The sequence below is a fragment of the Pomacea canaliculata genome, linkage group LG1 (genome assembly GCF_003073045.1).
Source record: "Pomacea canaliculata isolate SZHN2017 linkage group LG1, ASM307304v1, whole genome shotgun sequence".
Taxonomy (NCBI): Eukaryota; Metazoa; Mollusca; class Gastropoda; order Architaenioglossa; family Ampullariidae; genus Pomacea; species Pomacea canaliculata.
Genome location: NC_037590.1, coordinates 43,837,948 through 43,852,559, shown reverse-complemented (window position 1 = coordinate 43,852,559; position 14,612 = coordinate 43,837,948). Strand labels below are relative to the sequence as shown.

The following is a 14,612-nucleotide window of genomic DNA, read 5'->3' as shown; positions in this document are numbered from 1 at the left end:
GTGAGGTGGTAAAGACAGCTATCACTGGGGCTGTTTAGTGTCAACAGCCTGAGGCGTTCCGCGCCATACAGGGATGGCCGGCCGGTCTTTGTTTGAATTAAGTTTTGTGTTGATAGGTTGTTTTGTTGATAGAACAAAAGAAAGATTGTTTTGTTGTTAGTTCCACAAAGGAAAGAGTGTGGCAGTGTTTTGGATGTGTGTGGTTTGACTGGGTTTTTTTTTCCATGACGGGAGAGGGGAGAAGGGACAATCTCTTTGGTGTTGTCAGTGCGTCCGGAGCGGACGGTTTTTGTTTGTAACCAGTCTTGACGGACTGTGTGTTGTTGTACAAATCCTGACCAGATTTGGATTGTGTTGTACAAGTCCTGAACCGACTTGAAGTTACCAGACTTGTTTGTACTTTTGTTAAGCATTAAACCTGTTGAGGTGAGTGAATTTGTGTTGATTTTTCAGTGAGTGTGTATTTTTGATGATTTTTGGTGAGCCTGTGTTTAATGTTGAAGATTGGGGAAATTTCTGATGAGTGTGATATTTGTGTATACTTCATGAACATGGTTTAAAATAGTTGAGAGTGAATTTGCATTTATCTAAAGAATGGTTTTGTTTTTTCTCTCTTCGTCTACTCGTCTTATCCGCCTGGGGTTCCTGACCAGCGCTGAGTTGGATATAACTTTAAGAAGTGGAAACTTTGTGTACTTTTCATGTGGATATATGGTGTATGTTAGAAGCGGAAACGTTGTGCTGTTTCAAGTGGAGACTTTGAGAGGAACTGTGCAAGAAGAGTGAATACTTTTGAAACTTTGTAAGAAACGTGTGTTCGAACTGTGGGGTTGGGAAATTAGGAATTGTTTTGTGTTGTGTTTCTCTGTTGATTTTTAAATTATATTGTATTTTTTTAAATTTTAAATTGTTGTCTGTGTTTTGATTTTATTTATATTCCTCGTCTGAAAGGCACTGTAGAGTGCAGGTGACAGAAGGTGAATTTTAATGTCATTAATTGTTTGGAAAGATACACTCTGTCGTGACATACTGATGCTCAAATTTCTTAACAACAGTACCTTGCATTAGTTGTTGCAACAGACATTAGAGGCAGTGATGGTCTGTTTTTGATTTCATGTTGCAGATTGGTTATTTTCTTCAAGGACATGGATTTTTTTTTTTGGTTTTGTTTTTGTTTTTATCTTTGTGTAACAAAGAGTTCACAAGAGCAGATAGCATCGGCAGAGCTTAGGCCTAGCAGTGTAGCGTTATAGCAGTTCATTTCTATAACAGTACTACACATCGTTACAACATTTTAGCTGTGGCAGCCATGTCATAAAAACAATTGAATGTACAAACTTAAGCTATTTGTCTAAGTTGTTTTGTTTTCCTGTAGTAAAATTTCTGTGGCTGTGTATAATCCATAGTAATGTTAAACATTATCAGCACATTGAATTTTGGAGCAAGCATTCATAATTTTATAAACAAAGCGTCCTCTATCTTCGTACGCCATTTTCCTGAAGACATTCAGAAACGAACTAAGAAAAAAAGGGGAGCAAGTTTATCAGAAGATCGGCAAACACTTGGAAGGTATGGAAGACCTAATTGCAGGCTTTAATATGGGAATACTATAACTGAAAATTCCAACAAGCTACTGCATTTTGAGACCTCGATTTTGCATTCAATTTTGTTTGAATTTTTAAAAATAGCCAAATACTGATAAATGTAAATTTTATGTGCTGCTTATGAAGACTTTTTTGGAATGTGTTACTCATAATTTTAGGTTTCAATCATGTTTGTTTGATAGAAAACCACATCCAAAGTCTTTCAAACAGCCTTGCACTTATTGGTGAATATTCTTTGCGTTTTTAGTCTTATGTGCTATATTTTTGTTATGCAGTAATAAGGATTTTGTGGACCAATGTTTGTTACTTACAAAAACTTGTGTGTTTATGCGTTTAGACCATGACTGCAAGGGAAAAAAAATATATATTAAAATATCAGAGAAAGACAGAGATCGTTATAAATTGGAGAAAAGGGGGAGACGACGGGGAAATGAAAATGCCCCAAAGAGACCTATGTGAGTGCTGTCACTTTGTTTTGAGCTAGTTATATGCTATGTATATATATTTATTTAATCCATCTGATGTCATTGACTTCAAGGCACCCGATGTGGTTGGTGGGCTTAAGTATTTCAATGACCCTTAAAGCTATACCATGTTGGTGCATGCACTTTGTCAAGGGTGCCCTGTGTCAGGCAGGTCAAGGAGTAGAGACTATAGTGTAGACTGTGAAGCCATTTAGTGCATTAAAAAGGTTACTATAATTCACAAGAAGTTCATGCAAACATTACATATTGGACTGTGTCGATATATGTACTTTGCACATTTTTTAGCCTCGCTCTTGTAAAGCGTATTGAACTTTCTGCTAACTAAGGGAAGGCGCTTTGTAAATTCCTTTTATTATTATTCTTTAGGTGAGCTGATTACATACTGTCGACTTTTCACGCCTTTCTCTTTGTCATTAAGTAGGATTTTTGCTTTTAGTGGGTGTTTAATTCATGGGATAAGTATTTGACATTGTGAAGGTGTCACAAACCTGCTGAGATGTATTTTTTTGAAATGTTTTTTATTGTAATTAGTAAAAGTAATTGTCTGGGTGAGGTGGTAAAGACAGCTATCACTGGGGCTGTTAGTGTCAACAGCCTGAGGCGTGCCGCGCCATACAGGGATGGCCGGCCGGTCTTTGTTTGAATTAAGTTTGTGTTGATAGGTTGTTTTGTTGATAGAACAAAAGAAAGATTGTTTTGTTGTTAGTTCCAACAAAGGAAAGAGTGTGGCAGTGTTTTGGATGTGTGTGGTTTGACTGGGTTTTTTCCATGACGGGAGAGGGGAGAAGGGACAATCTCTTTGGTGTTGTCAGTGCGTCCGGAGCGGACGGTTTTTGTTTGTAACCAGTCTTGACGGACTGTGTGTTGTTGTACAAATCCTGACCAGATTTGGATTGTGTTGTACAAGTCCTGAACCGACTTGAAGTTACCAGACTTGTTTGTACTTTTGTTAAGCATTAAACCTGTTTGAGGTGAGTGTGAATTTGTGTTGATTTTTTCAGTGAGTGTGTATTTTGATGATTTTTTGGTGAGCCTGTGTTTAATGTTGAAGATTGGGGAAATTTCTGATGAGTGTGATATATTTGTGTATACTTCATGAACATGGTTTAAAATAGTTGAGAGTGAATTTGCATTTATCTAAAGAATGGTTTTGTTTTTTCTCTCTTCGTCTACTTGTCTTATCCGCCTGGGGTTCCTGACCAGCGCTGAGTTGGATATAACTTTAAGAAGTGGAAACTTTGTGTACTTTTCATGTGGATATATGGTGTATGTTAGAAGCGGAAACGTTGTGCTGTTTCAAGTGGAGACTTTGAGAGGAACTGTGCAAGAAGAGTGAATACTTTTGAAACTTTGTAAGAAACGTGTGTTCGAACTGTGGGGTTGGGAAATTAGGAATTGTTTTGTGTTGTGTTTCTCTGTTGATTTTTAAATTATATTGTATTTTTTTAAATTTTAAATTGTTGTCTGTGTTTTGATTTTATTTATATTCCTCGTCTGAAAGGCACTGTAGAGTGCAGGTGACAGAAGGTGAATTTTAATGTCATTAATTGTTTGGAAAGATACACTCTGTCGTGACATACTGATGCTCAAATTTCTTAACAACAGTACCTTGCATTAGTTGTTGCAACAGACATTAGAGGCAGTGATGGTCTGTTTTTGATTTCATGTTGCAGATTGGTTATTTTCTTCAAGGACATGGATTTTTTTTTTTGGTTTTGTTTTTGTTTTTATCTTTGTGTAACAAAGAGTTCACAAGAGCAGATAGCATCGGCAGAGCTTAGGCCTAGCAGTGTAGCGTTATAGCAGTTCATTTCTATAACAGTACTACACATCGTTACACATTTTAGCTGTGGCAGCCATGTCATAAAAACAATTGAATGTACAAACTTAAGCTATTTGTCTAAGTTGTTTTGTTTTCCTGTAGTAAAATTTCTGTGGCTGTGTATAATCCATAGTAATGTTAAACATTATCAGCACATTGAATTTTGGAGCAAGCATTCATAATTTTATAAACAAAGCGTCCTCTATCTTCGTACGCCATTTTCCTGAAGACATTCAGAAACGAACTAAGAAAAAAAGGGGAGCAAGTTTATCAGAAGATCGGCAAACACTTGGAAGGTATGGAAGACCTAATTGCAGGCTTTAATATGGGAATACTATAACTGAAAATTCCAACAAGCTACTGCATTTTGAGACCTCGATTTTGCATTCAATTTTGTTTGAATTTTTAAAAATAGCCAAATACTGATAAATGTAAATTTTATGTGCTGCTTATGAAGACTTTTTTGGAATGTGTTACTCATAATTTTAGGTTTCAATCATGTTTGTTTGATAGAAAACACACATCCAAAGTCTTTCAAACAGCCTTGCACTTATTGGTGAATATTCTTTGCGTTTTTAGTCTTATGTGCTATATTTTTGTTATGCAGTAATAAGGATTTTGTGGACCAATGTTTGTTACTTACAAAAACTTGTGTGTTTATGCGTTTAGACCATGACTGCAAGGGAAAAAAAAATATATATTAAAATATCAGAGAAAGACAGAGATCGTTATAAATTGGAGAAAAGGGGGAGACGACGGGGAAATGAAAATGCCCCAAAGAGACCTATGTGAGTGCTGTCACTTTGTTTTGAGCTAGTTATATGCTATGTATATATATTTATTTAATCCATCTGATGTCATTGACTTCAAGGCACCCGATGTGGTTGGTGGGCTTAAGTATTTCAATGACCCTTAAAGCTATACCATGTGGTGCATGCACTTTGTCAAGGGTGCCCTGTGTCAGGCAGGTCAAGGAGTAGAGACTATAGTGTAGACTGTGAAGCCATTTAGTGCATTAAAAAGGTTACTATAATTCACAAGAAGTTCATGCAAACATTACATATTGGACTGTGTCGATATATGTACTTTGCACATTTTTTAGCCTCGCTCTTTGTAAAGCGTATTGAACTTTCTGCTAACTAAGGGAAGGCGCTTTGTAAATTCCTTTTATTAGTATTCTTTAGGTGAGCTGATTACATACTGTCGACTTTTCACGCCTTTCTCTTTGTCATTAAGTAGGATTTTTGTTTTTAGTGGGTGTTTAATTCATGGGATAAGTATTTGACATTGTGAAGGTGTCACAAACCTGCTGAGATGTATTTTTTTGAAATGTTTTTTATTGTAATTAGTAAAAGTAATTGTCTGGGTGAGGTGGTAAAGACAGCTATCACTGGGGCTGTTAGTGTCAACAGCCTGAGGCGTGCCGCGCCATACAGGGATGGCCGGCCGGTCTTTGTTTGAATTAAGTTTGTGTTGATAGGTTGTTTTGTTGATAGAACAAAAGAAAGATTGTTTTGTTGTTAGTTCCAACAAAGGAAAGAGTGTGGCAGTGTTTTGGATGTGTGTGGTTTGACTGGGTTTTTTCCATGACGGGAGAGGGGAGAAGGGACAATCTCTTTGGTGTTGTCAGTGCGTCCGGAGCGGACGGTTTTGTTTGTAACCAGTCTTGACGGACTGTGTGTTGTTGTACAAATCCTGACCAGATTTGATTGTGTTGTACAAGTCCTGAACCGACTTGAAGTTACCAGACTTGTTTGTACTTTTGTTAAGCATTAAACCTGTTGAGGTGAGTGTGAATTTGTGTTGATTTTTCAGTGAGTGTGTATTTTTGATGATTTTTGGTGAGCCTGTGTTTAATGTTGAAGATTGGGGAAATTTCTGATGAGTGTGATATATTTGTGTATACTTCATGAACATGGTTTAAAATAGTTGAGAGTGAATTTGCATTTATCTAAAGAATGGTTTTGTTTTTTCTCTCTTCGTCTACTCGTCTTATCCGCCTGGGGTTCCTGACCAGCGCTGAGTTGGATATAACTTTAAGAAGTGGAAACTTTGTGTACTTTTCATGTGGATATATGGTGTATGTTAGAAGCGGAAACGTTGTGCTGTTTCAAGTGGAGACTTTGAGAGGAACTGTGCAAGAAGAGTGAATACTTTTGAAACTTTGTAAGAAACGTGTGTTCGAACTGTGGGGTTGGGAAATTAGGAATTGTTTTGTGTTGTGTTTCTCTGTTGATTTTTAAATTATATTGTATTTTTAAATTTAAATTGTTGTCTGTGTTTTGATTTTATTTATATTCCTCGTCTGAAAGGCACTGTAGAGTGCAGGTGACAGAAGGTGAATTTTAATGTCATTAATTGTTTGGAAAGATACACTCTGTCGTGACATACTGATGCTCAAATTTCTTAACAACAGTACCTGGATGATGCCAGTTGGTGGCATTAGTTGTTGCAACAGACATTAGAGGCAGTGATGGTCTGTTTTTGATTTCATGTTGCAGATTGGTTATTTTCTTCAAGGACATGGATTTTTTTTTTGGTTTTGTTTTTGTTTTTATCTTTGTGTAACAAAGAGTTCACAAGAGCAGATGGCATCGGCAGAGCTTAGGCCTAGCAGTGTAGCATTATAGCAGTTCATTTCTATAACAGTACTACACATCGTTACACATTTTAGCTGTGGCAGCCATGTCATAAAAACAATTGAAAGTCTAAACTTAATGTCTAAGTTGTTTTGTTTTCCTGTAGTAAAATTTCTGTGGCTGTGTATAATCCATAGTAATGTTAAACATTATCAGCACATTGAATTTTGGAGCAATCATTCATAATTTTATAAACAAAGCGTCCTCTATCTTCGTACACCATTTTCCTGAAGACATTCAGAAACGAACTAAGGAGAAAGGGGGAGCATGTAAATTTCAGATAATTCACCACAAGATCTGCCAATAAATGGAGGGTATGGAAGACCTAATTGCAGGCTTTAATATGGGAATAGTATAACTGAAAATTCCAACAAGCTACTGCATTTTGAGACCTCGATTTTGTATTCAATTTTGTTTGAATTTTTAAAAATAGCCAAATACTGATAAATGTACATTTTATGTGCTGGTTATGAAGACTTTTTTTTGAATGTGTTACTCATAATTTTAGGTTTCAATCATGTTTGTTTGATAGAAAACACACATCCAAAGTCTTTCAAACAGCCTTGCACTTATTGGTGAGTATTCTTTGCATTTTTAGTCTTATGTGCTATATTTTTGTTATGCAGTAATAAGGATTTTGTGGACCAATGTTTGTTACTTACAAAACTTGTGTGTTTATGCGTTTAGCATATGAGCCAGAAGGAAAAACAAATTTTCAGCACCATGGCCAACAAGGACCGAGAAAGGTACCATCAACAAATGGAAAATTATGTCCCCCAACGGAGGAATCCAAATGCTCCTAAACGAGCTACGTGAGTGCTGTCACTTTGTTTTGAGCTAGTTATATGTTATGTATATATATATTTAATCCATCTGATGTCATTGACTTCAAGGCACCCGATGTGGTTGGTGGGCTTAAGTATTTCAATGACCCTTAAAGCTATCCAGATTCGTTTCAGTTTTAGCTTTTTTATTTGAAGGTCAACTTGTGATTTAAAAATGTGTGATTCTGCAGACCAGTCAGTTTTGGACACTTAATACAGTTTAACATAGTTGTAATATATTTGTTTCTTTTTCAGGGTGACATATTCAAACATGGTTCTTCCTACTAAACGCCCAATGTCAGCATATGCCTGTTTCTTAAAGAGATTCCGTAATCAGCTAAAGAAAAAGGGAGAGCGGACAACATTTTTAGAGTTCACCCAAAGAGCTCAAGATAAATGGAGGGTATGGAAGACCTAATTGCAGGCTTTAATATGGGAATAGTATAACTGAAAATTCCAACAAGCTACTGCATTTTGAGACCTTGATTTTGTATTCAATTTTGTTTGAATTTTTAAAAATAGCCAAATACTGATAAATGTACATTTTATGTGCTGGTTATGAAGACTTTTTTAGGTTTCAATCATGTTTGTTTGATAGAAAACACACATCCAAAGTCTTTCAAACAGCCTTGCACTTATTGGTGAATATTCTTTGCATTTTTAGTCTTATGTGCTATATTTTTGTTGTGCAGTAATAAGGATTTTGTGGACCAATGTTTGTTACTTACAAAAACTTGTGTGTTTATTCGTCTAGCATATGACTGCTAAAGAAAAGGAGCCTTTCAGAAAACAAGCCCAAATAGATAGCAACCGTTACAAGTTAGAGATGCGACGGGGGAATGAAAATTTTCCCAAAAGACCTATGTGAGTGCTGTCACTTTGTTTTGAGCTAGTTATATGTTATGTATATATATTTAATCCATCTGATGTCATTGACTTCAAGGCACCCGATGTGGTTGGTGGGCTTAAGTATGACCCTAAAGCTACAGCATCTGGTGCATGCACTTTGTCAAGGGTGCCCTGTGTCAGGCAGGTCAAGGAGTAGAGACTAAAGTGTAGACTGTGAAGTCCACCTATCTCCCAGATTAGATCGGTTACAAAGTAGGAACAATTGAGCGTTGTCTAGACCGTCCCGTTTACCTAATTGTTTCCCTTACTTCTAGTCTAGATAGCTAGTGAGCCAGATCTAACCTAAAATTAACTGTCATACACACATCACTGCTCATACCCTCTTCCCGTACACTCCTCATGCATACGCCACTTAGCTGTGTCCAAGCTTTTGCTGTGTAGGGTCTTAGTCTCGCAGGACACACACACAACGGTCACTTGTACTGCCCACTGGCTAGCGTCGTATGGAGAAGTCTCTCGTCGCGCCGCAGAAGAAATATTGTTCTGAGACTTCGGTCTTCTGTTGACCGGTTCTCGACGAGAGGAGTATGAAGAAGGTGCACCTTGAACAGTCGCCAGCAGGCCTGACGATCTTCGCATGGAACGCAGCACCCATCCCGGTGGCCAGAGCAACTTGACCGTTATGTTGTCATCAGGTCGGACAAAGTTGCTCTTTCGCACGTGCAGGTACGACTGTGTGGCTTAATCCACTTTCTAGGGTGATGTCCTTTTCTCTGTGGTTCGCTTGTCTGAAGCTTGAAGGAAGGACAAGATGACACGTGACACACGAGATATAGTCGGATGGACGGAAAGGGCAACAATCGCCAGTAACCGGGTGTTGGATATACACAGTTCAAAAGCTCAGCATGAAGTGGTTCAGTGTTATAGTTAGGTCTCTACTCCGTCGTGCGGTGATGTCAGCAGTGACGACATTGTACAATGACGTAGAAACGCAGCGGACTGGGTACTGAAGCACAAACAAAAATAAATGTTGATAAAGTATAAGAAGACCACAGAGTCACAACTACTGCCTGTAGACACCACACTCGTAGAAAATTCACTCTCAAATCGGTATATCACAGAGATTCACATAGACCCATACGATCTATCTGAAGCAGAACTATGTCACACAATTCCACTGATCGAAGGTGAAAATGAAACTGTAAAGAACGGTCGATCGCCACTGATCATCTCCCACACAACAGAACCGAAACCAAGGCCACCAGGATGGAAAGAGCATCATATCCAAGCTGTCGCAGCCAGGCACGCTTCAAATTAAAGTGCCAGAGAAGACTTGAGATGTGAAAATCACTGATGTCTTCTCCCTAGAAGTTTTGACGCAGAAGCCCAGCTTGCCGTTACGTGGTTATCAGGTCGGACGAAGTTGCTCTTCCGTACGACTGTGAGGCTTAATTCACTAGGGTGATGTCCTTTTTCTCTCAGTGGTTCTTTCGCCTGAAGCTTGATGGAAGGACAAGTGCAAATGAAGACTTGAGATGTGAATGTCACTGATGTCTTCCCCCTAGAGGTTTTAGCGCAAAAGCCCAGCTTGTCGTCCGGATCTTTCTTTCTCAGTCGAAACGCTCAGCTTGCAACTCTAGATCTTTCTTCCAACCACCGTTCCGTTGGCCAGTCCTGCCACCTGACACACCACAACCAATCACGCCTCACAGCCACCACGAGCCGACGCTCCCACTCGCACGTAGTAAATGACGCAATTTCTCTCTCTAGAAATTACGTCATTTCTAGAGTAAAACAGATGTGCAAACCCACACCATGGTATTTGCTTCACTAGTCTGAAATCTTTTGTATGAAATAATAAATAATATGAATCGCTTTTAAACTTCTAGATCTAGAATCATGAAGTGTTCGCATAGATGCTTCACCTCTACGTTCATGCCCACACTGCAGCCCTACAACCACTAAAACACTGGAAAGCAATTCTATTGTTGGCTACATGCTCAGGATGATGCTCATACAATGAGAAACAACACCAAACTGAGCAGGAGAACTTTGTTTTTGCAAAATTAGCAGCGAGGTCATAAAAAAATCAATGAATACCAAAATCAATGATAACTGAAGTTGTCAAATATCGAGGTTTAATGCATAACAAAATACTGAACTGGTCGACTGTTTTAGCACCTAAATGGAAGCAATCCATGGTAAACAAAACCTGACGATGCCCGCAGGGTTTTTTCCTTTTTTCTACCCCTGCGCAGTATGTCTTTTATGACGCTATCCATTTCACATTATTGTGTGTAAACTGTGGCTGTGAAGACTTTGCTTTTGCAGGTGTGAGCTGTATGAACACAGTTGAGAATATGTACCAACTTGGAATTAAAAGATCATGTTCAGCCAAAGGAAAGAGAACTGATGCAAATAAGGAAAGAGAACTGTTACAAATAGGGGTGCTACACTGTAGTCAGGAGGAAGCAATGACTAGAACAGAGAAGGGGCTGCAATAATTATTCCAAAATAACCCAAGAACTCCTTACTATGTGATAATAGTACTGGGAGATTTACATGGGTGTAACAGACAATGGCAGCAGGTTTGTGATTTTTATTCAAGAAAATTGCCTTTTAAAAGGAAAAACAATCTGACATAAGATGCGTAAAAATGACACAGGAACCACCTGGCAGCAGAGCAAAGATCAGCAACATTATCATTAATAGTTGATGAAGACAGTTAAAAAATGAGGGCAAACAAAGACATCCTTGCTTTTACATAGATCAGTTAAAATTATAAATGGAAGCCGGATAAAGTAGAGTGAGAGAAGGAGCACTTAAAGAATCTGCTTATCAAAACCAGACTGTCACTCAGCACCGTGCACCGAAGACACACCTCTTCCGTAAACATTACTCCTAACAACCTATCCCATAATGCTAGTTCCTTTTGCAGTATCATGCTACTCTCAGCTTTTGCTCTTGTTATTTGCTTCCTCTTTGTGTTTTCTGTATCTGATTTTATTCTTCATTTAGTATGGTTGTTTATTCTTTTATAGTTCATATGTTGTTTGCTTTCCTGTCCCTCTTATGCTCTCCATGTTTTGTTCTTGTTTCTAAGCGATAAGAGCTTGCTCCTTAGGATTGAGAGAATGGGCTTTACAAATTTTGCATTTATTATTATTAAGATGATCTTCAAGATATTCTAGTCAAGCAAAATCAATAAGAAAATTCTCCTGAAAGTCAGCCAGTACCACAAATATGACTACCATGATCCAAGAAATGATATGACAAGAACAGATGTTCACATATATGATTTTTCATGTTTTTTATAATGGAAAGATGAAGATACCATTTTTGTAATGATTTTTTGGCTGTGTAACCGAGTGGTGCGTGGTGAGGGGAGTAGAACAGTGACCACAATAGTCCAGCACTCGAACCAGAAAGGCAGGAGCCTGTCAGCAGTTACACAATTCTTTTAATGCCAATAGATAGATCTACAGTCACGGCTGCGTCGCTTGTCTCGCACCTTCTCTGCGGAGTTTTCTCCCCTGTCCTTACGTCTCAGTTCTGCCCTTGTATACCTCGCGGGTGTGTCACTTTTCGCGCTCTTTTGCATCAGCGTTATTTTCGCGCTCTTTTGCATCAGCGTTATTTTCGCGGTCTTTCACAATCGTACCTTTACTTACTGGCATGCATCAGCATTTTCTGCCTAACAAGCGCTGGACCAACCGGCCCTCTACAGCTGCAGTGAGTTTTTGCTGAAATTTCATGTTGCCTGATCATAGTTTTCTTATACCATTTTTTTAGCTCTTTTCGAATCTAGATTATGCATGTCTACTGCAGCTATATCACCCTAGAGAGTTACCAAGAAACCTTCATTTGAAAATTTTCAAAAGGGTCAGCTTGTCTTGTTGGTCATGTTTGCAGAATAAATAACAAATGCACCATCCATAATATCTCTTCATTTGACAACTAATGGTAAGAAGAAACATTGTCTAAAGAAACCTGGCAAAGATCAGTTTTGAAAGAATAGAAACTGCACGGAACAACTAAATATGCAACTGACTTGAAATTTGTAAAGGATGCTTTATGTACTCTCTAGGTATAAGGATAACTGAGTAATCATGAGAGTATATGTTGGATTCTTTTACTTAACCTGTTCCTTTTTTTTTGGTCAGGTCATCCTACAAGCACAATGGTTTTGCTGGTGATACCTGTCTGATGACCACATTGTGGACTGAACATTTTCTTTCCCATTTAGGACCAATCTCTTAGTACTTGTGCAGACAAGCTGAATTATGAATTTGAAATTACACATTTGTTCAGTATTTTGATATTTTCCATTTATTAATTTGTTTCAGGACGGCATTCTTCTTCTGTTGTGCAGAGGAAAGACCCAAGCTACAGACATCTAATCCTGGCATGACATTCGGATGGCAGACACTGGCAGAAACTTCAAGACCGTTCCATATTTGAGGAGATAGCTACTGAAGATAACTTGAGATTCTGGAATGTTGGTTTCACAGATTGCTAATTGAATTCTAAGAGATTACACAAACTCAGGTGAGGGCGTTAGTGAAAATAGAATGATTGAAGGGAAATAATCCTGAAGTGATCCGAGGGGATAATTTAGATCTAACATTTCAGATGGAGGCTTTGCAGCATGGGATATAAACAGTAAGACAAGAGGAGTGAGGGCTGATGTTAAGATTTCGGGGTAAGAACTAGAGTGCGGGTGTGAGAATTCGTGACAATACTGAGGAAGGTTCAGATTAAGACTTGGGCATGAGTGAGAGACTGCAGGTTAATATTAACACCGGGAATAGACTAGAGTGTGCAGTGAGATGCTAGACTTTCATTACTGGGCTCTTCTTTTGCCCCTTGTCTGTGTGAAAGGTCAGAGTGTGAGAGACAGAGGGACGAACAACGACACCAACCTCAGCTACTAGTAGTGACGTCACTGGAGGGGGGCATGAATATCAACAGAAAAATATTTTCTGTTCTCAGAACCATCCAAGCCTGAAGATACACAGGGCATGTATTGTTATGTTGACCTCTAACTGGACTGTTCTAGAGATGAGTTGTTGTTATTTTGTTGTGACAGAAGTGGCTGTTTCCAACTTTGTGGCTTTTCCAGTCTCCGATGTTCACATGTGTACTCATTTTCTTCTTCGTTCTGTTCTCTCCACTTAGTGCCATGGCCATGTTTAATGACTCATTAATAAACAGCTTACTAAAGCGATTGTCCATGTGCTGCCAGATGGACCACGAAGACCACCTGTGGACACGTGTTTGGAGTGAGCTGACGGTCCAGTCGGCAGAGGTGTGGGATGACAAGACAAACTGCGGGCAATGAGATCGACACCCGTTCAAAGAACCCATTGAAACGTGAACTGCTTCAGAATGTGCCTCACCTGGAAATGACGGACTAGACCTGTAGAGACCTTTCATTGCCATGCTGTGCATTAACTGCAGGTCGTCTGCTCCCAGGTATCGCATGTACAGCACGTGCACACCTTGTCATTTCTGCGCTAATACCCTCTCCTCCCTCCCCGCAGGCTGTTGTACAGCAACCGTTACACCCCACAACCTCTTTACCTGACATCAGCCACCTCACCCGCTCCAACATAGCTCCACCTCACCTCAGTCCTCTAGCTTTGCCCTTTTTCCTTCCACCCTTCCTCTTGCCTCCATTCAGCTCCACCCCTCTCCAGCCCAGCGTGTCCGGACATCAGTCCTATAGACGAGACGCGAGGATGTTCTCCGCCTGGTGGAGTTTCCTGAACACACAACTCACAGACATACAGATCTGTCTCGCGGCTTATCTTTCTACTGTTGTTAGATGTACCACGGGCGAGCGCCTTTGACTTGTTACAAACCTGTCCGTGGGCCCAGATGCACAGACCGGCACTAGGCGCTAGCTGTATGGCTCAGGCGTAGGAATACCCTGCAAGGCTAACATTACGGTTTAGCTAACTACCACGACTTAGCTACGCACCTGGCATCCCCAATGCGCAGTCTCTCCCTCACCATCTTCATCTTTTAGTCTCCCACCATCGTGTTGTTTGTTTGCATGTTTTTACCAAAGAATAGACTCGAAATGTTTCTCCGAAGGCTCGATTTCACCATATTTTGTTGTAGTTCACGATAACGATTAACAAGTTTAAGATCCATTTTGAAAAAGAATATAACTTTCATATACCAAAAACAAGTTTCACATCGTCGTCTTACGTTTCTTCTGTAAAATTTATAAACGAAAACTGAGTTGCTGTGGACGTTAGTCACTTGCTAGTCGGCAGCTACACTAACCCCCTGGTTGGACTCAAGTTACGCCCGAGCTGCGGACTAAAGTTCGCTCAGCCGGGATCAGTGCAACAGTCGTAATTTAGTCGGGTACCTTGCTA

At 39.3% G+C, this 14,612-nt stretch overlaps 1 long non-coding RNA gene across 1 annotated transcript; it reads left to right on the top strand.

Moving 5' to 3' along the window:
• Positions 1-1,296: 1,296 nt before the first annotated feature.
• Positions 1,297-14,408, top strand: LOC112572927. Its single transcript, XR_003101104.1, has 4 exons — positions 1,297-1,762; positions 7,949-8,238; positions 12,570-12,771; positions 13,469-14,408. It is a non-coding gene; the product is annotated as an uncharacterized LOC112572927 (long non-coding RNA).
• Positions 14,409-14,612: the final 204 nt, after the last annotated feature.